This window comes from Salvelinus sp. IW2-2015, unplaced genomic scaffold (genome assembly GCF_002910315.2).
Source record: "Salvelinus sp. IW2-2015 unplaced genomic scaffold, ASM291031v2 Un_scaffold1085, whole genome shotgun sequence".
Classification (NCBI taxonomy): domain Eukaryota; kingdom Metazoa; phylum Chordata; class Actinopteri; order Salmoniformes; family Salmonidae; genus Salvelinus; species Salvelinus sp. IW2-2015.
Genome location: NW_019942722.1, coordinates 352,663 through 362,975, shown reverse-complemented (window position 1 = coordinate 362,975; position 10,313 = coordinate 352,663). Strand labels below are relative to the sequence as shown.

Here is a 10,313-nt window from a genome sequence, read left to right as displayed (position 1 = left end):
GAGGGGTGGAGGACAAGGGCATAAAAGGGGGGTGGAGGACAGGGCAAATAAAGGCGGGTGGAGGACAGGGCATAACAAGGAGGGGTGGAGGACCAGGGCATAAAAAAGGAGTGACAGGGATTAAAGGGTGGGAGGACAGGGCATAAAAGAAGGGGGGGACGCATAAAGGGTAGGACAGGGCATAAAAGGAGGGGTGGAGGACAGGGCATACAAGGAGGGTGTGGAGGACAGGGCATAAAACAAAGGGTGGAGGACAGGGCATAAAAGGAGGGGTGGAGGACAGGGCCACAAAGAAGGGGTGGAGGAAGGGCACAAGAAGGGGTGGAGGACAGGGAATAAAAGAAGGTGGAGGACAGGGCACAAAAGAAAGGGTGGAGGACAGGGCAAAAAAGAAGGGTGGAGGACAGGGCATAAAAGAAGGGTGGAGGACAGGGCATAAAAGAAGGGGTGGAGGACAGGGCATAAAAAGAAGGGGTGGGAGGACGGGCATAAAAAGAAGGGGTGGGAGGACAGGGAATAAAAGAAAGGGTGGAGGACAGGGAATAAAAGACATGGGTGGGAGGACAGGGCATAAAAGAAGGGGTGGAGACAGGGCATAAAAAGAAGGGGTGGAGGACAGGAATAAAAGAAAGGGTGGAGGACAGGGAATAAAAAGATTGGGTGGGAGGACAGGGCAATAAAAGAAGGGGTGGGAGGACAGGGCATAATAAAAGAAGGGGTGGAGGACAGGGAATAAAAGAAAGGTGGAGGACGGTCACAAAAGAATGGGTGGGAGGACAGGGCATAAAAGAAGGGGTGGGAGGGACAGGGCAATAAAAGAAGGGGTGAGGACAGGAATAAAAAGAAGGGGTGGGAGGACAGGGCATAAAAGAGTGGGTGGGAGGACAGGGCATAAAAGAAAGGGGTGGGAGACAGGGAATAAAAGAAAGGGTGGAGGACAGGGAATAAAAGAATGGGTGGGAGGACAGGGCATAAAAGAAGGGGTGGGAGACAGGGCATAAAAGAAGGGGTGGAGGACAGGGAATAAAGAAAGGTGGAGGACAGGGCACAAAATAATGGGTGGGAGGACAGGGCAAAAAGAAGGGGTGGGAGGACAGGGAATAAAAGAAAGGGTGGAGGACAGGGAATAAAAGAATGGGTGGAGGACAGGGCACAAAAGAGGGGTGGAGGACAGGGAATAAAAGGGGGGTGGAGGACAGGGCATAAAGGAGGGGTGGAGGACAGGGCAATACAAGAAGGGGTGGAGAACAGGGCATAAATAAAGGGTGGAGGACAGGGCATAAAGGAGGGGTGGAGGACAGGGCATAAAAGAAGGGGTGGGAGGACAGGGCAAAAAAGGGGGTGGAGGACAGGGCATAAAAGGAGGGGTGGAGGACAGGGCATACAAGGGGGGTGGAGGACAGGGCATAAAATAAAGGGTGGAGGACAGGGCATAAAAGGTAGGGGTGGAGGACAGGGCATAAAAGAAGGGGTGGAGGACAGGGCATAAAAGAAGGGGTGGAGGACAGGGGAATAAAGAAAGGTGGAGGACAGGGCACAAAAGAAAGGGTGGAGGAAAGGGCATAAAGAAGGGTGGAGGACAGGCATAAAAGAAGGGGTGGAGGACAGGGCTAAAGAATGGGTGGAGGACAGGGCATAAAAGAAGGGGTGGGAGGACAGGGCATAAAAGAAGGGGTGGGAGGACAGGGAATAAAGAAAGGGTGGAGGACAGGGAATAAAAGAATGGGTGGGAGGACAGGGCATAAAGAAGGGGTGGGCGACAGGGCATAAAAGAAGGGGTGGGAGACAAGGGAATAAAAGAAAGGTGAGGGACAGGGCACAAAAAGAATGGGTGGGGAGGACAGGGCATAAAAGAAGGTGGAGGACAGGGCATAAAAGAAGCGGTGGAGGACAGGGAATAAAAGAAGGGTGGAGGACAGGGCATAAAGAAGGGGTGGGAGGACAGGGCATAAAAGAAGGGGTGGAGGACAGGGAATAAAGAAAGGTTGGAGGACAGGGCAGCAAATATGGGTGGGAGGACAGGGCATAAAAGAAGGGGTGGAGGAACAGGGCAATAAAAGAAGGGGTGGAGGACAGGGAATAAAGATGGGTGGAGGACAGGGCACAAAAGAGGGGTGGAGGACAGGGAATAAAGAAAGGTGGAGGACAGGGAATAAAAGAATGGGTGGAGGACAGGGCAACAAAAGAAAAGGGTGGAGGACAGGGCATAAAAGAAAGGTGGAGGAAGGGCACAAAAGAAAGGGTGGAGGACAGGGCATAAAAGAAAGGTGGAGACAGGAATAAAAAGAAGGGGTTGGAGGACATGCATGAAACATGTTTAATCAATAGAAGAGGAATTTAAGTAATCAGAAGATGTAGATGTTGTAACTTGTAGTTGTATTTAAAGATATGTGTGTATCTGCCTCCAGGAGCAGTAAGCCCAGGAACAGACCTTCATTCAGACAGATCCTACTGCACCTGGACATAGCCTCCGCTGACCTGCTGTCTACCACAGGAGACATACTTCAAATCTCAGGTATGTCACATAAGTAAAACAGAGTACTAAAATGGACATTGACACGCTGCAACTGACTACAGGACAGCCATCTTGAAATGAAAGCGTTCATTTTAGAGTTATAAAGGTTTATGACACTGGTAGTCACTATATTTCCAAGAGCCACTTTTGTAAAAACAATCACTGGGCGAGCCGCCATAACCCGTTGGAGAACATGGGTTGGGGGGGGGGGGATCACAAAGTCAAATTGATTCAAAACTCTGAATTTAAACAGATTCTACATGATATTTAATATACTAAACTCAGCATAAAAAGAAACGTCCTCTCACTGTCAACTGCGTTATTTTCAGCAACTTAACGTGTAAATAAGATTCAACAACTGAGACATAAACTGAACAAGTTCCACAGACATGTGACTAACAGAAATGGAATAATGTGTCCCTGAACAAAGGGGGGTCAAAATCAAAGTAACCAGTCAGTATCTGGTGTGGCCACCAGCTGCATAAGTACTGCAGTGCATCTCCTCCTCATGGACTGCTACCAGATTGCCAGTTATTGCTGTGTTTGATGTTACCCACTCTTCCACCAAGGTACCTGCAAGTTCCCGGACATTCTGGGGGGAATGGCCCTAGCCCTCACCCTCCGATCCAACAGGTCCCAGCGTGCTCAATGGGATTGAGATCCGGGCTCTTTTGCTGGCATGGCAGAACACTGACATTCCTGTCTTGCAGGAAATCACGCACAAACGAGCAGTATGGCTGGTGGCATTGTCATGCTGGAGGGTCATGTCAGGATGAGCCTGCAGGAAGAGTACCACATGAGGGAGGAGGATGTCTTCCCTGTAACGCACAGCGTTGAGATTGCCTGCAATGACAACAAGCTCAGTCCGATGATGCTGTGACCACACCCCCCAGACCATGACGGACCCCCACCTCAAATCGATCCCGCTCCAGAGTACGCGCTCGGTGTAACGCTCATTCCTTCGACGATAAACGCGAATCCGACCATCACCCCTGGTGAGACAAAACCGTGACTCAGAGAAAGAGCACTTTTTGCCAGTCCTGTCTGGTCCAGCAACGGTGGGTTTGTGCCCATAGGTGGCGTTGTTGCCGGTGATGTCTTGGGAGGACCTGCCTTACAAAAAGCCTACAAGCCCTCAGTCCAGCCTCTCTCGGCCTATTGCGGACAGTCTGAGCACTGATGGAGGGATTGTGTGTTCCTGGTGTAACTTGGGCAGTTGTTGTTGCCATCCTGTACCTGTCCCGCAGGTGTGATGTTCAGATGTACCGATCCTGTGCAGGTGTTGTTACACGTGGTCTCCACTGCGAGGACGATCAGCTGTCCCTCCTGTCTCCCTGTAGCTCTGTCTTAGGCGTCTCAAAGTACAGACATTGCAATTTATTGCCCTGGCCACATCTGCAGTCCTCATGCTCCCTGCAGCATGCCTAAGGCACGTTCACGCAGATGAACAGGGACCCTGGGCTTCTTTCTTTTGGTGTTTTTTCAGTCAGTAGAAAGGCCTCTTTAGTATCCTAAGTTTTCATAACTGTGACCTTAATTGCCTACCGTCTGTAAGCTGTTAGTGTCTTAATGACCACTCACAGGTGCATGTTCAATAATTGTTTATGGTTCATAAACATGGTTTATGGTTCAAAATCTGTGAAGTATTTGGATTTTTACGAATTATCTTTGAAAGACAGGGTCCTGAAAAAGGGATGTTTCTTTTTTGCTGAGTTTATTAACAGGGACCATTAAGCTATTTGATTCTTTCTTTTAGGACACTTGGGGTATCAGAAACAATGTGGAAAATAATTTGATGATCTTTAGGATCTGACCTTTTTGCTATTATCTCAATAAAAGGTAAAGCATAAGTTAGTCAAATCAGGTAATGTCACACTTCAGTCTGATGGAAGTATACTGTGGAGTGATGGAATATGCTGTGGAGTGATGGAAGTATGCTGTGAGTGAATGGAAGTATGCTGTGAATGATGGAAGTATGCTGTGGAGTGATGGAAAGTATGGAAGTATGCTGTGGAGTGATGGAAGTATGCCTGTGGAGTGATGGAAGTAATGGAAGTATGCTGTTGGAGTGATGGAAGTATGCTGTGGAGTGATGGAAGTATGCTGTGGAGTGATGGAAGTATGGGCTGTGGAGTGATGGAAGTATGCTGTGGAGTGATGGAAGTATGCTGTGGATGATGGAGTATCGGCAGTGTGATTCTGTGGGGTGATGGAAATATGCTGTGGAGTGATGGAAGTATGCTGTGGAGTGATGGAAGTATGCTGTGGAATGATGGAAGTATGCTGTGGAGTGATGGAAGTATGCTGTGGAGTGATGGAAGCAGTAGGAAGTATGCTGTGGAGTGATGGAAGTATGGCTGTGGAGTGATGGAAGTATGCTGTGGAGTGATTGGAAGTATGCTTGTGAGGATGATGAAGTATGCTGTGGAGTGATGGAAGTATGCTGTGGAGTGATGGAAGTATGCTTGTGGAGTGATGGAAGTAATGCTGTGGAGTGATGATGCTATGATGGAAGTATGCTGTGGAATGATGGAAGTATGCTGTGGAGTGATGGAATATGGAAGTATGCTGTGGAGTGATGGAAGTATGGAAGTATTGATGGAAGTATGCTGTGGAATGATGGAAGTATGCTGTGGAATGATGGAAGTATGCTGTGGTGTGATTGAAATGTGCATCAGAAAGGTATTGAAAAGTTGAGAAAAACATCAGGGATGATCATCAAACAATCTTATGTGTGATCGTTTGTGGACAATCAATTCATTTCCCTCAGTTATCCTGTGCAGATTCCTCACTCTCCATTCCTAACGAGTCCTGCACAGCTTGTGTTGTACGTGGAAACAGAACTTAGGTACATGTTCCAGAGTCTAAGCGTTCAGGGTATGGGGGTCATAGTTGGTCATTCATGAAGCGCCAGTACTCGCTTTTATCTCTCTGTTTGTCCTAGATGCTAAAGGTTATTAACGTGACCACGGTTCTATGAAGTAAGTGGCACATTCAGYTGACTGAGGAAAACACGTTCTTTCAGATTATTACCGCGAGCCACCAATCAAGTCGCAGAGAAAAGCATGCGTCTCGCAAGATGCGCAATGACTATGCCTGGTTTATGACTATGCCTGGTTTATGACTATGCCTGGTTTATGACAAAGGCCACTCTAGTATAGTAGTGAGTCTCTATGAATACAGAAGAGTACTGTTCCTACTAAGCCACTAGCAGCTCTTTCTCTTTCTCTCTCAAAACCAATTTCCCTGCTGTCTGTCTAGGAAAGATATATGTTGCCTTGTAAAATTACAAGCTGATGGACAAGTGCCTATGCATGCAATTACACAGGCAGTCACATAAGCACGACCCCAATAAACACACACACATCAGTTTTTCTGATTCATTTCCTTCTGGCTGCGTCCCGCTGCTTCTGAACCTGATGGCATCTAGTGACGCAAATACCAGCGTCATAACTGTCTTCTCTCTCCTCTTCCCTACTCCTCTCTCTCCCTCTCCTCCTTCCCTACTCCTCTCTCTCCCTCTCCTCCTTCCCTACTCCTCTCTCTCCCTCTCCTCTTCCCTACTCTTCTCTCTCCCTCTCCTCCTTCCCTACTCTTCTCTCTCCCTCTCTTCCTTCCCTACCTCTCTTCTCTCTCCCTCTCCTGCCTCCCTACTCCTCTCTCTCCTCTCCTCTCCTCCCTACTCTTCCTCTCTCCCTCTCCTCCTTCCCTCTCTTCTCCTTCTACCACTCTTTCCTTCCCTCACTCTCTCTCTTCTCTTCTCCTCCCTCTCTCTCTTCTCTCTCCTCTTCCCTACTCTCCTCCCTCTCTCCCTCTCTCCTTCCCTACTCTCTCTCCTCCCCTACTCCTCTCCTTCCCTACTTCCCTCTTATCTCTCTCCTCCTTCCCTACTCCTCTCTTCTCCCTCCTTTCCTCCCTACTCCTCCTATCCTCTCCTTCCTCCCTACTCCTCTCTCCCCTCTCTTCCTTTCCCTACTCCTCTCTCTCCCTCTTCCTCCTTCCACCTACTACTCTCTCTCCCTCTCCTCCTTCCCTACTCCTCTCTCATCCCCCTCCTCCTTCCCTATTCTCTCTCTCTTCTTCTCTCCCTCTCTCCTTCCCTTAACTCCTCTCTATCCCCTCTTCCTCCATTCTTCTCTCTCTTCTCTCTCCCTCTCCTCCTTCCTACTCCTCTCTCTCCCTTCTCTTCCTTCCCTATTCTCTCTCTCTTCTCTCTCCCTCCCTTCTCCTCCTCTTCTCTTCTCCCTCCCTACCCTCGCTGTCTTCTCCTCTCACTTCCTCCTTTATTCTCTCTCCCCTCTCCTCTTCCTCCCCTCGCGTTTCGCCTCTCTCCTTATTCTCGCTCTTTCCCTTTTTCTTTACTCCTGCCCTCTCACTCACCCATCCTGCCCCCTCCATTTCTTCTCTCTTTCTTTCTGCCACCCTCCCCTCTCCTCTCCTCCTCTCCCCCTCTCCTCTCATAATGGATTTTTCTTGTAATGGCCAGCAAGAAGTATTAGCGCTACAGTCTATTCTATTGATTGCTTTAATGGGAGGAGAGGCAGGGAGAAGGGTTGGGAGGAGAGGAGAAGAGGTGGAGAGAAGGATGGGAGGAGCGGAAGGAGAGCAGGGAGGAGGGAAGAGAGGCAGGGGGAGGAGGCGAAACGAGAGGCAGGGGAAGGAGAGGCAGGGAGGAGGGGAGGAGAGGCAGGGAGGAGAAGGAGAGGCCAGGGAGAGGGGAAGAGAGGCAGGGAGGAGGGAAGGAGAGGCAGGGAGGAGGGGAGGAGGGAGGAGAGGCAGGAGGAGGGGAAGGAGAGGCAGGGAGGGGGAGGGGGAGGAGGAGAGCAGGGAGGGGAGCAGGGCAAGGAGGACATAAAGGAATGAGGGATGAGAGGGGTGGCTGCAAGGCAGAGCAGAGTGCTCTCAAACACCATTACCGCTTAATAACAAGAGCCACACACACACAGATTTGACCGTGACGGACGAATGGACGTGCACACGACCACACACAAACACTCTCTTAAAAACCCTTATGTCCTTGGACAAGACTAGACAGGACAGCAGCTAAAGAGGCACTTGTCAAAGTCAGAATGTACACAGGCAGGAAAATGTCCACGGTGTATTTTCTTTCAGAATGGTACACAGGCAGGAAAATGTCCACGGTGTATTTTCTTTCAGAAAGTGTTCTGAGATGCTCTGTGACATGGATTCATTTTGACTGACACACATGGTATGTCTATGCTGCTGTCTAATTGTTATGACTGGACACTTATGATCTGTGTTGCTGTGTTTTAACGGACACTATGATCTTGTTGCTATGTTTTAACGGCACATGATCTGTGTTGCTGTGTTTTAACTGGCACGGCGTCTGTTGCTGTATCTGTGTTGCAGGGCAGAGTGGCGTGAGGAGGTGTGAAGCAACACTTTGGAGAAGATCAAGTCAGAGGGGACGTGTATACACAGACTGGACGAGGAGATGATTATACGACGCAAAGAGGAGCTCAGGTACAGGAAGAGGTCAGATGGATGGATGGATGGATGGATGGATGGATGGATGGATGGATGGATGGATGGATGGATGGATGGATGGATGGATGGATGGATGAATTCATTCATATTTAAGTGAATGAGTGAGCTAGTGAGGGAGCGAATGAACATACAGGAATAATGCTACAGTAGATACATAAATACCGTACAGACAGACAGTAAATCAATAGCTAGCTGTACTGTCATGTGTTTGTATTAACCCTGTTTGTCCCGTGGCTTTCTCTCTCCCTCTCTACCAGACATGCCCTGGATATACGTGAGCACTATGAGAGGAAGCTGGAGAGAGCCAACAACCTCTACATGGAGCTCAACGCTGTTATGCTACAGCTGGAACTCAAGGAGAAGGAGCTACTCAAGTAATAATCCTAGTTATTGTTGCACACCTTACACACAATATCCATCTTAAAGCTCTCAACCCGCTCCACTGTAGCCCTGTTGATGTGGATGGGGGTGTGCCCCCCCCCGGTCTTACTGACGTTTAGGGAGAGGTTGTTGTCCCGGCACCACACTGCCAGGTCTCTGACCTCCTCCCTATAGGCTGTCTCATCATCACCAGCGATCAGGCCTACCACCGTCATGTCATCAGCAATCTTAATGATGGTGTCGGAGTCCCACGCAGTCATGAGTGAACAGGAAGTACAGGAGAGTACTAAGCACACACCCCTGGGGGGCCCCAGTGTTGAGGGTCAGCATGGCGGRGGTTGTGTTGCCTACCCTCACCACCTGGGGTCGGCCTGTCAGGTCGTCCTGGATCCAGTTGCAGAGGGAAGTGTTCAATCCCAGGGTCTTAAGCTTGGTGACGAGCTTGGAGGGGACAATGGTGTTGAACACTGAGYTGTAATCAATGCACAGCATTGTCCAAATCACAAAAGACTTAAAATGGTCCACTCACACGCGTACAGTCGTGGAGAAGGCGCTACGGCACCTCTTCCCCCTCAGGAAATGGAAAGGTTTGGCATTGGCCCTCAAATCCTCAAAAAGTTATACAGCTGCACCATTGAGAGTATCTTGACTAGCTGCATCACTGTTTGGTATGGCAACAGCACCGCCCTCGATTGCATTGTGCTACAGAGGGTGATGCAGATAGCTGAGTACATCACTGGGTCCATCCAGGACCTCTATATCAAGCGGTGTGAAAGGCAGGCCGGTAAAATCGTTAAAGACTCCAGACAACCAAGCTTTAGACGGTTCTCTCTGCTTCGACATGGCAGGCGGTACCGGTGCATCAAGTCTGACACCAACAGGCTCCTGAACAGCTTCTATCCCCAAGCCATAAGACTGCTAAATAGCTAACTAAATAGCTAACAAAATAGCTAACTAAATAGCAAACTAAATAGCTAACAAAATGGCTAACTAAATAGCTAACTAAATAGCTAACTAAATGGCTAACTAAATAGCTAAATTGCAAGGGCTCTGCACACTCACAGGACTCTGCACACTCACAGGACTCTGCACACTCACAGGACCCTACACACTCACAGGACTCTACACACTCACAGGACTCTACACACTCCACAGGACCCTCACACCACACTCACAAGGACTCTACACACTCACAGGACTCTACACACTTCACAGGACTCTACACACCGACAGGCCTCTACACACTCACAGGACTCTGCACACTCACAGGACCCTTACACACTCACAGGACCCTACACACTCACAGGACTCTACACACTCACAGGACTCTACACACTCACAGACTCTGCCACACTCACAGGACCCTACACACTCACAGGCTCTACACCACTCACAGGACTCTACACACTCACAGGACCCTACACACTCACAGGACTCTACACACTCACAGGACTCTACCACACTCACACGGACTCTACACACCGACAGGCCTCTACACACTCACAGGACTCTGCACACTCACAGGACCCTACACACTCACAGGACCCTACACACTCACAGGACTCTACACACACTCCACAGGACTCTACACACTCACAGAACTCTGCACACTCACAGGACCCTACACACTCACAGGACCCTACACCACTCACAGGACTCTACACACTCACAGGACCCTACACACCTCACAGGACTCTGCACACTCACAGGACTCTGCACACTCACAGGACCCTACACACTCACAGGACTCTACACACTCACAGGACTCTACACACCTCACAGGACTCTACACACTCACAGGACTCTTACACACTCACAGGACCCTACACACTCACAGGACCTACACACTCACAGGACCCTACACACTCACAGGACTCTACACAACTCACAGGACCCTACACACTCACAG

At 49.4% G+C, this 10,313-nt stretch overlaps 1 pseudogene; it reads left to right on the top strand.

The window, feature by feature from the left end:
* The window catches only part of LOC112069711 (mitogen-activated protein kinase kinase kinase 12-like), a 42,175-nt pseudogene that overhangs the window by 17,428 nt on the left and 14,434 nt on the right, over positions 1-10,313 (top strand).